Raw genomic sequence first — 17,542 nt, 5'->3', positions numbered from 1 at the left:
ACATAATTTTCCCTTCTCCAAGCAAAAAAAAAAGAAAAAAGAAGACTCAAATTTAATCACTCAAAGCAATCATTTTTTCCATACAAAAATTGTTTTAAAAATAGTAACGGAAATTGAAAACACAGTTAATAAGGCTATAAATCCATCACCGGAGTGAAAGTTTAACAGCGGGTCCAATAACACGCAGTTAAGAAACAAACGGTCAAAAAATAATGAAGAAATCACTTTTCGACTCGTGGTCATCGTTTCCAAACCGGGATATTGAATGGGTGTTTCGTGTTGAGTCAAGTGTCAGCGGTGAATATGAATCAGGAGTTGAACATTAATGATATTTAAAACCCCGCCGGTTTTAAAATAAAATATAAACACTTGCAGAGCTAACCAGAGGTGTAAGGATGCTCGGGGCAAATTGCAGATTAGATACCACTGAAAAGAATGAAATCCACTGCAGAGGGCAAAATTAATAGATAAATCAGTAAAACAAAAAAAAATAAAAAGCTCGAAATAAAATGAAAATCTAAATATTTTTAAATCCCTTTTATACACACATTCAAGCAGAAATTATTACGTAATAATAAAAATGTATGGTTTTAGCAAACAAAGAAAAGATTATAAAGTTTTCCTAAATTTAAACAATGGTTAAGTTTTAATGGCAAATCTTCATTCTTAAATTTATTTAAAGATCAGGTTTTAATCTTCATAAAACATTTTATTTGAGCTAAGTGTCATTTTGATGTTAAAATTTTTAATTTCAAATTAAAAACAACATTTTTTAAGAATTTAGTGTCCTTATGATTATCGACTGGATGCTCGTGAACCTTTGCCCTCTTGATACTTACAATATAATGTGTTAAAGAATGTAAATTCGTTTTAAACTTTTGGAAATGACGGAAACTTTTGGAAACTTTCGATATTTATTCCATAACACATAAAAATGATCATTATATCGGCAAACTCAGCAGAAACCTACCATTTGGGTCATTCTCATCGAGGAAAAAAAATCAAAAACTTAATAAATGAATATTTTTTAAAACGAAAGTACCTAAGACTCCGCTCCACACACCTCCGAATGAGGCCATCTTCTCTTTAGCGCTCTCCTGTACAACATCACCTAGCGGCGTACGTTGACGTTTCCGGGCAAGGGTTCCTTTGCAATTCTTATTCCCTATAATGTGCCCTACCTCTCCCAGAAATTTATCGTAACATTAATGGGAGAGCCGCGATGGCTCAGGGGATAGAGCTTATGCTTTCCAATGAGGTGAACCGGGCTCGATCCCGGCGATGGCTGGTCGATACGAATTTAGCATCCGGCTTGCATCAACCACAGTGCTGACGTGAAATATCTTCAGTGGTAGACGGATCATGGGTTAGAGTTCCCCTTGCCGTCAGGCTAACCGTGGGAGGTTCTCGGGGTCTTCCTCTCCATGTAAAGTAAATGCGGGTTTTTTCCATCAAAAAAGTCCTCTGCGAAGGCAAATTTCTCCCAATAATTGATCGAGGAGTTTTCTTGTCTTCTGAATAGGGTATTCAAACTTACAAGGCTACGGAGTTGAACATTAGTAGTCGTAAACCCAAAAATTGGGTCGGCTGTTCAACGACGGCTATAAATTTTTTTTTAAATAATAAAAAACATTAACGGGACACCTTGCATAATCATTAAGCAACCATAAGTCCCCCTTCAAATTGTAGCTCATGTTTTCAATATGAATACTAGATCGGATTTGTATCAAGTAAAAACTCATGCTTATATAACCTGACTATAAATGTAAGGGTTTTAGAAATTTATGGCTACGTGTGAAATAAAAATTACGTTTAAACGATTTCTAGTAAGCAACAAACATCAGCATATCAAGGGCATCGAGCTTTTTATTCGGAATGATCTGAGAAAAGCCTAAATTGAAATCGTGACTAATATTTTATATACCAAACCAATGACAAAATATCTTTTATAATTAATACAATACAATATGGTAACAAATAAAAAGTAATATCCGAACAGTATACATCACTTTCAAAGCACGCACGCCGATGTTTTATTTCACTTTTATTACGATTCATTTTATAGCACTTTGAGACCTGATACGTGAGGCTTTTAATTTTGAAACGAAAGCAAATAGCAATACGAGTGAGTGGTTGCCATTTATTTGATCAAACAATAACGCAACATCAAACCTGACAATGACTCCAACCGTAGTTTGGATTTATTGTTCTAACATGGCGTAGTTAATATTAGAGGGACATTAAAGCCTATTTTTAGTACAGAGCAAGCATATTGCCTCAGCTTTTGTTGGTTATTAAAGATATTAAAGTGCAATAAAAACGGACATGGCGCTGAGCATTAAATATCCTTTTTGAAACCTTTTAAAGGAAATATCTTCTCAACACTGTGGGAGATTTTAATAATAATAAAAAGACTTGTTGTTCAATATCATCCCTATATATTATATATCACTTAATTAAAAGAATTTTCACTGAGTCGATAACAGTACGGTATTCAGTTTCAAAATAACTCATCTCGCTCTTGTCTGGACATTAGTTATTTTGAAATTTAACACTGTTTGGAAGTTAACTATGATAATTTAAAAAAAAAATATACCACTTTATTAATTACTTTATTACTGCTAATTAAATTCACATACCCACCAAATAGCATGGCTGTTGAAAAATATTTTTCTTAGTAGTAGCTATATTTTGTGTTTTCATGAATAAATATTAGCTATTAAAGCTTCAAAAAAATTATTTTACCTATTATGTTAAACATACGGAATAAGATATATTAATCAGGCAATTATTTTTTTAAAAAAAGTTTTTGGAAGTAAATTAATTTTTAGGAAATCCTTCTTACTTCATTTTTAAACTTTTCAAACAATTTTCCAAAACCTATAAAAGCTAGCAGCTTTGAGATCAGCTTTAATTTTCAGGTAATTTTTCCCACTTTGATAACTACATTCGTGCAAAATTTTTCCTAACGACTCCACAATTTAGCATCTTAGAGATCAGTTTATAAAAAACTTCTTGAAAAAGCCAAAGATCCCAGGAATATTATATAACCGTCATTGAACAACCGACCCAATTTTGAGTTTACGACTACCACTGTACAACTCCATAGCCTAGAAATTTTGAATCCAATCCAGAAGACAATGAAACTTCTAGATCAAGTATTGGGAGAAATTTGCCTCAATGGAGGATTTTTTAACGGAGTGAACCCGCATTCGAGTTACATAGGGAGGAAAACCACTCACGGTTAGTCTAACGGCAAGGGGATTCTAACCCATGATCCATATACTAATGAGGATATTTTACGTCTGCACTGTGGTCAGTTTGAGCAGGGTGCGGCATTCGTATCGACCAGTCATGGCTGGGATTCGAACCTCATCACCTCACTGAGAGGCGAGCGCTCATGAGTCACCACAGCTCAATATCAAGCTAATAAAAAAGAACTTAGTAGCCAAGATATTCAAGATAACAGAACACATTGATCAAACTTCGGTCATTAAATCAAGAGGTCAAAACTTATGTATTAGTTTGTTTTTTTTAAGAATAAGAAGTAAAAAAGCCCAAAATAAATAATTCGCAATTAAATTTTACCAAAATGATATCAGAACACTAAACGTTTCAATAAAAAAGCTGCTATCGGCGAAAAAGAAACACAATCACGTTTCATTCAACGCTAGAAATTGGGCGCCAATGAAAAATAATCTAAACCTCGAACCTTACCAATCACCAAACCCTCAACTAAGCAAAACAGTAGCAAACAAACCTCTTATCGCCAATCAATCTTTAAGTGCTCAAAATATCCGATTTCTGAATTAGAAAAATCATTGTAAATATCCGTAAATCTTAAAAAAAGTAACCTAAATGGAAAACAGGATATCAGAACGATAAGACAAGAGTTATCGGGTCTTCTCCGAAAAAGAACATCGGAACAAACAGACAGATATAAGAAAGCAAGATCTTTTCATTGGAGATGACCAGCGAGAGAAAAAAGTTACACATCTTAGGTGCTGAGAGGTTTTTTCAATGTCAGTCCAATTTCCGGCATGGGCAGATAACTGTCCTCAGTTGACAAGATAGGTTTAAGATTAATTCTCGGAACTGAAAGTTTGTTATTATTTATTCATTAGATGTGTTTATACTTAAGAAACACTTCGTGTAAGGGAACAAAGATGAAAACAAAATATAAACTAAAACGTGCAGACTTTGAAGCAATATGATTTGATTGCACAGACGTAACGACACGAACGTGACAACAGATTCATCCAAATCCGACATGAATTATCAGGGAATATACTTACAGCTAAGAATAGACTCGAAAGACATATAACTGTTGAAATACTACACAAGAAAAAAACATATAACAGACAAGAGATGAATTTAGAAAGACTTTAGCTGACAAGAGCCTGATCTAGAAAGACATTTGGGTGTCAAGAGTCTCATCTAAAAAGACATTTAGCTGAACCGAACATTCAGGCAATAAGGCATTTAAAAAACAATAAAATTATCCTGAAGGACATATAGCAAACAAGAAATTTATGCAGAAAGAAAAAGAAGATGAACGACATAGTAACTGAAACCAGCACGTAGGTGATAAGATTTTCAGCGCACCATAACTGAAAGAACATTTAGCCAAAAAGAAATTAAATTAGAAAAACATTTAGGGTACAACAAAAGACATTTAGTAAACCCAAATATTTATGCATTAAGACATTTAAAAAAAAATAACTTATCCGCAAAGATATTAAAATATGATATTTATGAAGATGAACATTTAGCTCACACGAATACGCAGACGGTAAGACATTTAGTTTACAATGAACTTATATTTAAGGATATTTAGCTAACAAGATCAAAATTTAGAACATTTAGCATATGCAAGCACTCAGGCAATAAGACATTTAGTAAATAATTAACTTATCTAGAATGATATTAACTGACATGAGCATTTAGGTTATAAGACATTTAGTAAACATTAAACTTATCCAGAAGTATATTAGCTAACAAGAGCACTCAAGCCATAAGAAATTTAATAAACAATGAACTTATCCACCTGGATAGCCTAGTTGATAGGACGTTGGGCCCATGCCCAAGAGATCGTGAGTTTGAACCCCGCTGGAAGAAGACCCCCTGTTTAGTAAATGGTGACCGGTACACAAAGCCCTCCATGTTCCCATAACAAATCATACATCTGGTGGTCCTAAACTGGAGATCAATCGTTCTCTGGATTAGATCAAAATTACAATCTGTGAATGAATGGATGTATGAATGGGCCCGCCCTATAAACAGGCAGTGACATGTGAAGTCGTATTCCTGGTCATAGATGGCGCCACCGAAAAACAAGAAGCTTCCCCTCAGCCTTAAGTTCTCTTGGTGATTGCTGGCATTGGCAAGTGGTATTAGAATAAGTACATAAACTTATCCAAAAGGATTTTAGCTGACAGGAACACTCAGCCAATAAGACATTCAAACAATAAACTTACCCCAGAGTGATATTCAGATAACACTAGTAGTCGTGCAATAAGACATTTAATGAACAATAAACTTATTCAGAAGAGCATTTAGCTAACTATTAATTTGACATTAAGCAAAGACATTACAAGACATTAAGCTGATACAAGTCCTTTTGGGAAATCAATCATATTTGTCTTGAAAAGCATTTAGCGAATGGAACGGGATAAAAACAACATCTAGAAAACATTTAGAAGGTGAAAAAGAAAGAAGAATTAAAACACATTGACACGAACGCTCACATAATAGCACACTTAGCTAACAGCAAACTATATTTATTAGAAGAAAAAAAATTGATTCAGAAGGCAAGAGTCTCAACTAGAAAGAAATCTTGAAAAAGGGCACCGATTTTTGAGCACTTGACTGTTATTTCCAATTTGCATATTTTTAAAGCTAATGATTTATTTAAATCAATTAATAGAAAGACATTTTGCAGACACTAGCAATCAGGCGATGGAACAATTAATTAACAAAATAATAAATCCTGTAACGTTGTTAGAATCACGTCACTTCAGTCTAAAATTATAAACACTCCCTCAAGTTTTTTAAAATTAATGTTCGTCTATGTCCGTATTTTGCCGCAAAATATAATTATTTAGGCGACATTATAGATGCACTCAGGCTTTAACAATTTAAAGGCCTTTGTCTTTACTAATGATAAAAAGAAAAGTAATCTGGGCAATAATAAAAATATTCAATTGTGAAGCTTTTTTTTTAACCCAGTAACAAAATTTAACTAAGCAAGAATAAAATAAAATAGCATATATTAAAGGCAGTGTTTGATGGGCAACAAATTTTGGGAAAAGAATATATGGAATTCAAAGAATATGTGGTTATTATGTAGAAATTCTTCTTGACGAAAGTAAAAATTCAAAAGAAAATTGTTACGAACGAAATCTTTCCCTTCTAACAAAATATATAATATAACGAAATCTTTTCCTACTGAAAAAGAAGAATTTAGTTAATTATAGTTCACATAAGCCAGGATTCAAATATTTCCAGAAAAGAACATTTCACATAGCAACCATATATTTACCATAGAAATGAGTTAAATGAATTAAAAATATTTTTAAGAGTGGTAATATTTAACTGATTTCTAAACGTTTTCATCAGGTCACGATTGTCATTACATTAAAATTAAAGTATACTTAATATTAATTATTTTTGTTTTGTATTTAATTTGACATATAATAATAGAAAAATAGTGAGTAATAGAAAATTCAATTATTGAATAAAAGAAAAAAATTAATGTTACATCAAAATAATCTCATCCCTTTTCTTATTTCTTTTCTCACAATTTAATTCACCATTATCACAACAAGAAATAAATAGTTAAAATAATTAAAAAAAATGCTTTATACTTAAATGTACGATTAAATTTTAAGAAATTGAACTAATCTATTTAGAATTCAAGGGTTCTGAAAACAAATCCCGTTCGTAATGAGTTCATTTCCTAGGATGAAAGTGATCTCTGGTACTAAAGTAATGACGTAAACAATTTCAAGTGAAACTACGCATTCAACTGAAATCGAAGAAGCCCTTGTTTAAAAAACAACGCACACAAATGGAGGTGGTTTCAAATGGCGCAATTTTTATGAAGCACGCAGTAAAAAGGGGGAAATAGACATTGTTCCCTTTTTCGCTAGACACTGGAAATTCCGGGTTGAGTCATTAAGGGATGATTCATTCACAAATCCCCGATTTAAAAATATTTTCACATAATAATGCGTTTGCATGCAACAAATAGTTATAATTTAATTGGAATATATCAGTGGTTTTTATATCTAACAGAGTTACATCAAAATTTATTTTATGTCGATATAAGACAGAACAGAGAAGTAAAAAATAATTATCAATAAAATTAATGTTTGAAAGTCAATTGCAGATGGTCTCGGATTAAGAAGACGCTATACCTCCAGAGATTTTTTTTTCATGGCAAATTTAGTTTTCCTCCATTTGTAATTTAAAATTTACAGTTTAGGAGAAAGGGAGTTCAGGTAAGCCCAGATTAAACTATGGAGTTTCAAATGCTGAAATTTTTTTTTAAAAACTATCAAACTGCAAAGAAATTAGAGCAGAATCAGGGGACGTAATTGTGCCATAGTTTGTTAACATTTTGATAGTTTGAAAACATTTTTTTCAGCACTTGAAATTTTATAGTTTAATCTGGGCTTAACTGAACTTTCTTTTCTCTTAACTTTAAATTACTAAGGGAGGAAAAACTGAATCTGCCATGAAAAATATCTTTTGCGCTATTAGCTCATAAGGTGTTGAAAAAGGGGAAAATTTGACTCCTAGAAATTTAGATCATTTTAACTCGGATGAAAATCCAGTCATCATATTGGATGTGCGGCTCTTAATGTCAAACCACAATTTTGAACCAGATTCAGAAGACAACAATATTTTGAATCTTACAACGGAAAAAAAATCTCGCCGTATTATGGTAATTTTTTTTCTGACCAGTATTTGTACTGTATAGAAATGAAAAGTTCTCGACGGAAATAGGGTTCTAACCCAAGGATTTTTAAACTGAGTGTCGTGGAGAGTAGCTGTATCAAGCATTTGTCCGACAGCGATTACGTTGTTAACCATTTTTCGTCTACAGCTGGGGATATTTTGTAGTAGTATACAAATCAAGTAGGATTGATAGAAAGGAAAGTCAGTGATGTATTAAAAGAGAAATTTGAAGTTTAGTTCTCAGAATTGGACGCCTAAATCACGCGCTTTAACCCAGTTAGTTGGATATGCTTTTTTTTCTCTTTTAGGTTTCTTTTTTTTTCAACTTTAGGGGTTTTATGCCAAAAAAACACACGGTAATAGTGAATGTAATTGAGAGCCATATAAACGAAATCCTGACAAATTTATGCAAAATGGGTTTTAAAACTTTCGACAAAAAAAAGCAAATATGACAGCAAAGCTCTCACTGCCGAATATGCCGTTTTATACGAAACCCTATACTGAATATTTTATAAATCTATAAAAAAAATTTGCATTTTCAATCAAAATTGCTCCTTTGTTTCGAACACGATTTTAATTAAAAACGATTCTTAGTTGAATTGTATATTAATTAAACAAAGTAATAAAATAATATTAGTCAAAAACATCTTTGATTTTAAAGCCTACATAGGATGTGCACTATTTATAAAGTATAAAAATATCATGTATAAAAACTGTTAACAAAAAAAATTTTGTTACAATTATTTTAAACTTTAATACTCACCCAAAAAATAACCACTTAACTCTAACAAAAAGCTTAGTTGTTACTCGTTTAAACTAAATTAACCAACAACTCCAGACTAACAAGTTCAGCTATTCCAAAACAAAATATTCACGGCGCCACCAACTAAAGTTACGCCAGATGTTTAAATACAATAGATATGAACCAACAAGATTTATTACAGTTCCATCTGCATAGAGAAAATCGTAAAATGTTTACATAAAAAAATAAACGCAAAATAATCTGTAGCAGTGAAAATATGGCTTACGTAAACATATAATTAAAATTAGAACTTGGTCAGTAGTACGTTACAAAAACCGAGAGTTACCATTTTTCATGCAGACATATAGACAAAGGATACCAATGAAATACAAAGAATAATTTACCTGATGTCATAAATGCTAAGATTGAAAGAAGGAAGTTTTTTTTTCTATCCCTCATTAAATAACCCCAACATTCATTAAATGATGCCAATTAAAGAAATGAATCTTTTTCGAAGACGTGCAGTTAACTACGCACGTTTTCTTAAGGCGTTTTTAAATATTCAAGCACGCGGTTAGAAGTCGTGTGTTTATCTTGTAAACGTTTTTCTTTTTAAGCGTCTAGTTTATTTACGTCTGATATAAATATACATGAGATTTATCTTAAGTCATTTTTCCCCTCTTCTGAAGCGATGCAACTTAACCATTAAAAAGAATTTTAAAAAAAAGAAGAAGAAAAAAGAAGAGATGTATGATGAAATATTGTTTTTGATACATAAAGAGTTTATAATTTCACTTTGCTGATTTCTATTATACGCATAAGATAGCTGGAAATAAAACTATAATTACAATTTTAATACTTACAATTATTATATTTAAATTCAATTTATAATTATTTATCACGTTTTAATAATTACGTTAACTTTTTTTACCGTTTATTTATTAATCCATCTCATTTTATCATATTATTTGCATGATAAAAGGTCAAAAATATTACATTTTTCAAGAGCACCAGTTCAATGGTTATTTTACATGCTTTCTAAAATTTTGCACTAATAAATCAATGACATAAAATTATGAACATGAGGCATTTTACCTCTGATATTCAGATTTCTTAAATATAAATACTAACTTATATGTACCAGGATTTCAACATATCTTAAATAATAATTTTAACATTAAATCTCGAAAATATGCTGAAAGAATACACCAGAGCATGCAAGTTAAATTGAATAAATAACATAATTTATATCTTTACTAACGCAGAACGACTTAATATTTTTTTCCTGTTACTTAGATGAAACTATACGGTGCCATAACTAACATGGTTTTATGACGTACCGTTTTTGTAAGAAAAAAAACGCCAAGCTTCTAGTGAATTCCTATATAACTCCTTTTTAATGCATATAGAACTGTAGAAAAAGCTTTAGTCGTTGAAATAGTCACCTAATTACCGTTGGCCTCATTACCAATGAGAGCGCCTTTCTCTTGCCAGTGAGTTGTTATTGCGTGCATTAAAAAATGTAAAATCATGAAGCTAAAATGTCGATTTTTAAGAAACAAAAAAATAATTACGGATTCGTTATTTTCAGCCAAAAATATACATGCAAAAACTTCATTTTCCTCTAAAGGACACTGTGCAGTGTAATATCAGGAATACGCTATTTACTTGAAAAAATTTATTTGACTTTAGTTTTATTTTATTTAAATGGTAAACTGCAAATTTTACAGATTTTGTTTACCTGCCAACAAAAACCCATCTCGTAATACAAAAATATATTGATACAGATATATTAAAAAATTATTTGATTTGATTTAAATGGTAAAATGCAAACTTTATGGATTTTGTCTACCTTTCATCAAAAACTAAATACCCCTCATAACACAAAACAATGTTGATACAGATATATTAAAAAATTACTTGATTTGATTTAAATAGTAAAATGCAAATTTTATAGTGTCTGTTTACCTTCCATCAAAAACTAAATGACCATCTCGTAACACAATTTTATAGTGTCTGTTTACCTTCCATCAAAAACTAAATGCCCATCTCGTAACACAGTTTTATAGTGTCTGTTTACCTTCCATCAAAAACTAAATGCCCATCTCGTAACACAATTTTATAGTGTCTGTTTACCTTCCATCAAAAACTAAATGACCATCTCGTGACAAAAATATGTTGATACAGATACATGAAAAATTTAATTGATTTGATTTAAATGGTAAAATGCAAATTTTAAATTTTTTATTTACCCTTCCATCAAAAACTAAATAACCATCTCATCATAACACAAAAATATATGTATACAGATCGATGAAAAAAAATAAACATAAATATGCTACATAAAGCACCTACTATAAATAATCGAGACAGAACTAAACAAGTGAGAAAGAAAATCCAGACCTTTTATTTTCAGGAGGAGGAAAAAAACTGGTTATTCCAATTTATTTATACCATAATGCTTCTGAATGAGTCCAAAGTTCAGAGATTTTTCAACCGTTTTAACGGAATGAATAAAAGATGGGGAAACAAAGCAACGTCGTTCATTAAACCTCCAAGATTAAAAGGAAAAATAAGGAGAAGTCACGCATGTTTTGGAATTAATGTTTCACGCAATAGTTCAAGTTCAAAGTCACAATCAATAATTTAAGAAAAATGTAATGTGCGGAAAATCAAGGTCTCATCATCGTTGTCCCATGAGGAAGATTCAGCTTAACGATTTAGACAGAACCTCAACATGTTGCAGTTATAACTAAATACAAATAAATTAAATATTAATGTCGTTCAGAGAGAGACCTTTAACGACTTGCATGCTTTTTTTTGTGTGTGGAGATTTTCGTCTCGATTGTAGTTTCTCGCAATTTTAATGCAAGCTTTTATTTTTTTTAAAATTTGTTACCTGAACTAAAAAAAGAACTAAGAATCAAGTTTTATTTTTAATTTTATTTAAGAAAATGCAAAACAAGAGAGTGGATTGTTAAAGGCAGCTGGATTGGAAAATCGCGTCCCGGTTATCCAGCTAAAGGGGACATCCAATTGCACGACTAAGGACAGTAAAATCTTAAAACCTTTATTATTACTTTAATTGCGGAAATAAAGTTTCTTAATATTATTTGGTTGAGGCGAAATATTTTACGATAAATATGACGTAATCTTTAATTAGATTTTATAACGCAATTTTAGATCATTAAACTTCTTATTTCTAACACTAATTCATGCATACTTCTTATTTAAAAAAATATAGATCAATCTTAAATAGATTATTAATTAATAGTAAATAAATTATACCAATCTTAAATTTATTAATTAATAGTAAATAAATTATATCAATCTTAAATAAATTAAATCTATCTTTTAAGCGAGTCTGCACGAGAAAAGGGGTTAAAAAATCTGTGCTCGATTTAGAAGAGAATTCAAAGAAGTCATGTCAAAGACACTTAAGAAAAGAGAATTATTGGGCAATGTAAATGCATGTACGTAACTTGGAAGCTTTTGTAAGTTCCAACGAAATGGCAGAAATTCCAAATCCATCATCCCTGCAGCGAAAGATTCTAGAACTCAGAATAGAACAAAAGCCCGCACCTGATGCAAAGCAGTGGCAGTAAACAAAGTATCTTACCCGTCGAGTAGAAAAGAAAAATGTTCATAAATCAAAGAAGGTATAACATATTTTTGTTCGCGCACCCAACAGTTGAAAAATATAACTCCATCACAAACTTGAATGAGATACATAGCCATCATTATTTTTTTTCTTTTCTAAAACATAAAAAAATTGTTCTGAACATGCAAAGAAGCTTAGTAGCGAGCAAAATCTACTCGAATACATTTTTTTACGATAGTTCATAACTTTTGAAACAATATCCCTCTTATTACAATGCACTTTAATTCAAATATTTTTATTTAAAAAGATAAGAACAATGTTATGAACTAAAACAATACAGCATGCGTAGGGGGGAAATCAAAAGAATTAATACTAATGAAGAAAAAAAAGTACCAAAGAGTGATGATTAGACTTTCCAATCTATTAATTAACGATATTTAATGTAAGAATTCCATTTTTTGTAACAAAAATCTTTTTGGGCTAAAATATAAATTTCATTGAAAAATTTTCATCAATCACCGTCCAATTAAGATTCGTGTTACCAATTTCAGAGCTGCCAGATTTCCAAACTAGCTATCAGATGACGAGCTATCATAAAACGGAAATATTGCACAGTTCGAGTTAACGAAATTCAAATCAGTGTATTTTTAAGGTGTATCTACTTAATTGTATATAGATTAGTAATATAATACAGGTTAATGTAATAATATAAGCGGATATAATATAGGAGTAATATAATACAGGTTAATGTAATAATATAAGCGGATATGTTTTACAGTTAAAGTTTACGAAATTCAAATCATTATATTTTTAAAGTGTATCCAGTACCCTACCAGTGGAACAAGTACTTAATTTCATATAGGTGAATAATATTAATAAAATTACGCTAGAATTTACAATTAAATAAAAAGTAACGTTTATTCAAAGGTAACAAACTGAGAAATATACAACACTTAAATTTTATACCTCCTAATAAAGTGATAAAATTATCTTGATTACTTGGAATCTTTATTTCAGCTTTTAACTAAATAAGAAATAGCTCTTATTGCTTGTTTTGCACCTTTTGTTCGAAAAACTAAAATATTTGTACACATTTCAGATTTGAGTTAATTTTTTTTTCTATTCAAGGAGAGGACAATTAAGTTATAGTTTTTGTGGAGTTGGACAAAAATTAGTTAAATTTTTTTACTCGCCAAATTGAAAGTTTTTTTAGATGCAGCACTGCTATGCAATAAAACTTGAAGAAACGACAAAATCATCAATTTTTACTTATCGTTTTTAAAATTAATTGTTTAAACAGTAGAAAGAAACACTGTAATTTAGCGGCAAACAACTAAGTTTCATAACTCGCATTGTTGTTTTAATAACCAAAATTCTTATTTCCCATTTAAAAACCGTAATCTTGATTACGAAATCATAATTACGATTAAATCGTAATAGTTGACTTGACACAGCTGCAATTTTACGCCAAATAAATTCCAAATTTGATATGTCACTATGGATAATACCAACTTTTGGTCAAGAAGACCTGCTGATAACTCCTGTATTTTATGAAAACAAATCTCACTCTTAAGTGAATTAAGTACAATGCGTAGGTTCTTGCATCAACAGGAAAATTTCACATGCAGACAAGATGAACAAAATTAAAACAAATTATTAGAACAACCTTGGTATAATCCGAAACAACAAGAAGCGACAAAAAGTTAAAAAAATAATAATAATTTGTCTGCAGAACCGGATAAAAACGCACAAAATTGTTAATGTAAGACGCAATTCATCTTTTCATTGGAAAATCATGCAAAACATCACCAACAAATTTACTTCAATATTTCAGTAATGAAGCTTTTTTGCTCAATTTCATTCAATATTAGAGCGTAATAAGCATGAAAATTCCCCTACTAATATTTTCCTTTAAATAAATGAAAAAATAAGTTGTTAAAAGTAATAATAGAATAAATATTAAGATAATGATAAAAATGTAACCTTACATTTATAGGGCAAAATTAGGAAATTTTGTTGCTGGCCAGTTGTAGCAATTTTCACAGTGGCCACTTTTTAAAAAATTAAAAATTTTAAGCTACTATAATAACTGTACATATTAATAATCTTAAGTATTTCTTTTGAAACATCTCTCAAAACATGGCAAACATTACAAGGTACAATGAAATATTTTAAGAAATGAGCGTATTAAAATATTCAGATTAGGCAGTATAAGCAGATTATAAAATATTCATAAAATTTCTATATTTATTTTTAAAAAAAATTAAAAAAAATATGGCCCCGGTTGCATTTATTGATGATGAAAGTAGCGTTCGAAAGACGACTAGCCGACCACATTTTAATCGCCATTTGTCATATTTAGTCAAAAGCCGACTACATTTTAATCGCCATTTGTCATATTTAGTCAAACTGTGGCCGGTGAGCCGTGATGGCTCAGGGGATAGAACGTTCGTCAATCAATGAGGTGAACGGGGTTCGAATCTCAGCGATGGTTGGTCGACACGAATTCCGCATTCGGCTTGCACCGACCACGTAAAAATATCCTCATTGGTATACGGATGATGGATTACAGTCCCCTTGCCGTCAATTTAACCGTGAGAGAATTTCGCGGTTTTCCTCTCCATGTAACGCAAGTTCGGGTTAGTTCCATCAAGAAGTCTTTCAATTTCGGGAAAATTTCTCCCAATACTTGATTCAGGATATCCTTTGTCTTCTAGATTGGGTTACAAGGAGACGGAGCTAGTGAGCTACAAGGTTACAAAATTACAAGGCTACGGATTTGAACATTAGCAGTGGTAAACCTAAAAATTGGGTCGACTGTTCAACGATGGTTATAAAAAAAAACTGTGGCCAGCGGCGACCTTCAAATTTGCCCTCCACCTACATAATGTAGGGCTGAGAGTATTTCGTGTCGTGTTTTAAACAAATTAATTTAAAACAACCTTGACTTTTTATTAATGTAAATTACAACATTAATTAAATGAAAAATTATTGTAGTAGAATACAATTACCTTTTATTTTTTTTAATTATCAGCTTCATTCACGAACCACTTACGTACAACTTACAACGTAACTAATGAGTAGCAGGTGTTCGTGTTTATAGGGATTTTTTTCCCCAAACCATACAGATGAGGGAAAAAAGAAATTCAATTACTTTTCTTAATTCGTCGTTAAGTTTTTCAGTAAAAACTAAAGTTTGTTGTACTAAAACTTTTCAGTTATTTTTGCGAAATTCTACTGTAGTCTTCCTGCTCTACTGAATGTTCCCGCTTATCTCAGATTATTCTACAGAAAGTACATGCTACGGCTCCTTTAAGATTAAGGTTACTCGAAACCCAGCAATAGTTTTTCATATGGCTGAGCCGCTTTAACGATTCTGTGATTTAAAAAAAAAGTTAAGTCATCCCCGGACAGCTCGTTGTGGGTTGGGGAGGATGGAAGTTAAGTCTCCGCTATTTCGAAGGCATGATTGTGGCAATGTGGTCAGCATTGCGCACAGGCCGCCGTCTTTACTTACCGGACAAGTTGGTCTACCCATAGATTGCCAATGCTTAGAAAATCTTCTATTAAAAGTGACACTTTTAAATTTTCATATGTCAATTTTCATTATTTTCGTTCTCACGGATTGACCTCTTAAAGAGGGTTTTTTTACTAAAAATATCCCTCACATAAACTTCTGCACATTGCTGGGACATAAATTCAAGTTAGAAAAGGCCAAAATTATTTCCACCTCAGCCTACCTTGATACTATGGAATATTGTTTTATTTATATGAATGCTGATTCCCTTGTTAACGACATTTGTTTCTTATCACCTCTCCATAGCTCGTGAAAATGCATTCTACACTGATTTGCCCTTCTCGGCCACTGTGGTTTTTCTTGCTCTTTCTTCAACTTTTTTCGCTCTCGGCTACAGTGGTTTTTCTAGTTATGTTCCTCTCCCATATTTTTCGAGTTTTTGTTGGAAACTTTACGTTTTATACTTTAAATCACTTCTGTTACTCCTCATTCACGTCTGGTAAGTCTTGAAAATGAGTGCTTGTTTTTGAGCGCTTGAAACATCTCGACTGATATTGCCACTTTGTGTATTTTTTGAAGCGAATAAAGTTTTTAATCGAGTAATATTATCCAGATATATCTTTAGGTTAAGCAAAATCACAACCCTGTTCAACAGTCCTAAAAACAGCTAGTAGAATAGCGGTTGTGGAACAAATAAAATAAAAAAGCAGAAAGCAGTAAAAAGTGAATACAAAAGCTACATAACAAGATCATTTATGACATAACAAGCAACGGATATGCATAACATGTACCCAATAAAAAAACACAAAGAAAAGGATAGACAAAATAGATAACAGGCAGTTACATAATAAGTGAAGGTCAGGAGAAGGTTAGAAGGTCACTTTAATACAAGAATGAATTAAGTTTCATTTTTCGATTCCTGAAAAACACCTTTCAGGAAAGATAGAAATAACTGCAAATAAGATTTGATTTAATAATCAGATTTTCGTCAATTATGAGTTCAATTATAAATTAAATTAATAATTTAAGGGTCAATGAATTTTTCAAAGTATGGGGATTTATAACCTCAAAGTATGAAAGAAAATTAAATTTTGTACTCATTTCAATAATTAATTCATATAAACAATCGCTTATCTATATTTAATTTCAGCATAGAAAACAGATAACCGACCCTATATAACCGATTCATATTGTGAATTAATATTATTTTTCTTAAGAGTTCTTAGTTTTGAATCACAAGTTATTTTATTTTATAAGCGTCTTTCAACAGCCGACCCGGTTTTAAGTTTACGACTATCTATGTTCAACTCCGTTGCCTTGTAATTTTAAATCCAACCAAAAAGTAAGAAGAATTCCTCAAGCCTTCTGACAAAGTTGTTCTTGTAGAGGATTTTTTGACAGAAGTAATCCCCATTTATATTACACAGAGAGGAAAACTACTAAAACCTCCCACGGTTAGCCCACCAGCAATGGGATTCTAACTCCTGATCCGGTGCAAGCCGGTAGCAAAATTCGAATCGATCAGTCAATCCTGGGATTCGAACCTGGGACAGTAGATTGGGAGGCGATCATTCTATTTCCTGAGCCACCGTTGGGCACAATTCAATACACTAGATTAGTCTTGTAATTTTGTACCACAGAGTAAAATAGAAAAATAAATGCAAGAGGGTATTATTGCTTAAACCTACATACTTTATAAATGATATAAATTATATATATA

The 17,542-nt window shown here is 31.4% G+C and overlaps 1 protein-coding gene across 8 annotated transcripts in view; it reads right to left on the bottom strand.

The window, feature by feature from the left end:
* Window positions 1-17,542, bottom strand: part of LOC107448369 (Rho-related BTB domain containing) — a 98,844-nt gene that overhangs the window by 67,037 nt on the left and 14,265 nt on the right. The window contains exon 1 of one of the 8 annotated variants that reach the window (XM_043045210.2): window positions 9,109-9,249. The exons of 6 other annotated variants lie outside the window; for them this stretch is intronic. The gene's annotated coding sequence lies outside the window, so the exon portion shown is untranslated. Of the gene's footprint in view, window positions 1-8,725; window positions 9,000-9,108; window positions 9,250-17,542 lie in introns of those variants that run through there. One more of the 8 variants, XM_043045208.2, reaches the window with a different exon arrangement.

This window comes from Parasteatoda tepidariorum, chromosome 2, assembly GCF_043381705.1.
Source record: "Parasteatoda tepidariorum isolate YZ-2023 chromosome 2, CAS_Ptep_4.0, whole genome shotgun sequence".
NCBI classification, from domain to species: Eukaryota; Metazoa; Arthropoda; class Arachnida; order Araneae; family Theridiidae; genus Parasteatoda; species Parasteatoda tepidariorum.
Note: the sequence above shows the minus strand (reverse complement) of the source record. Positions and strands in the feature narration are given on the sequence as shown.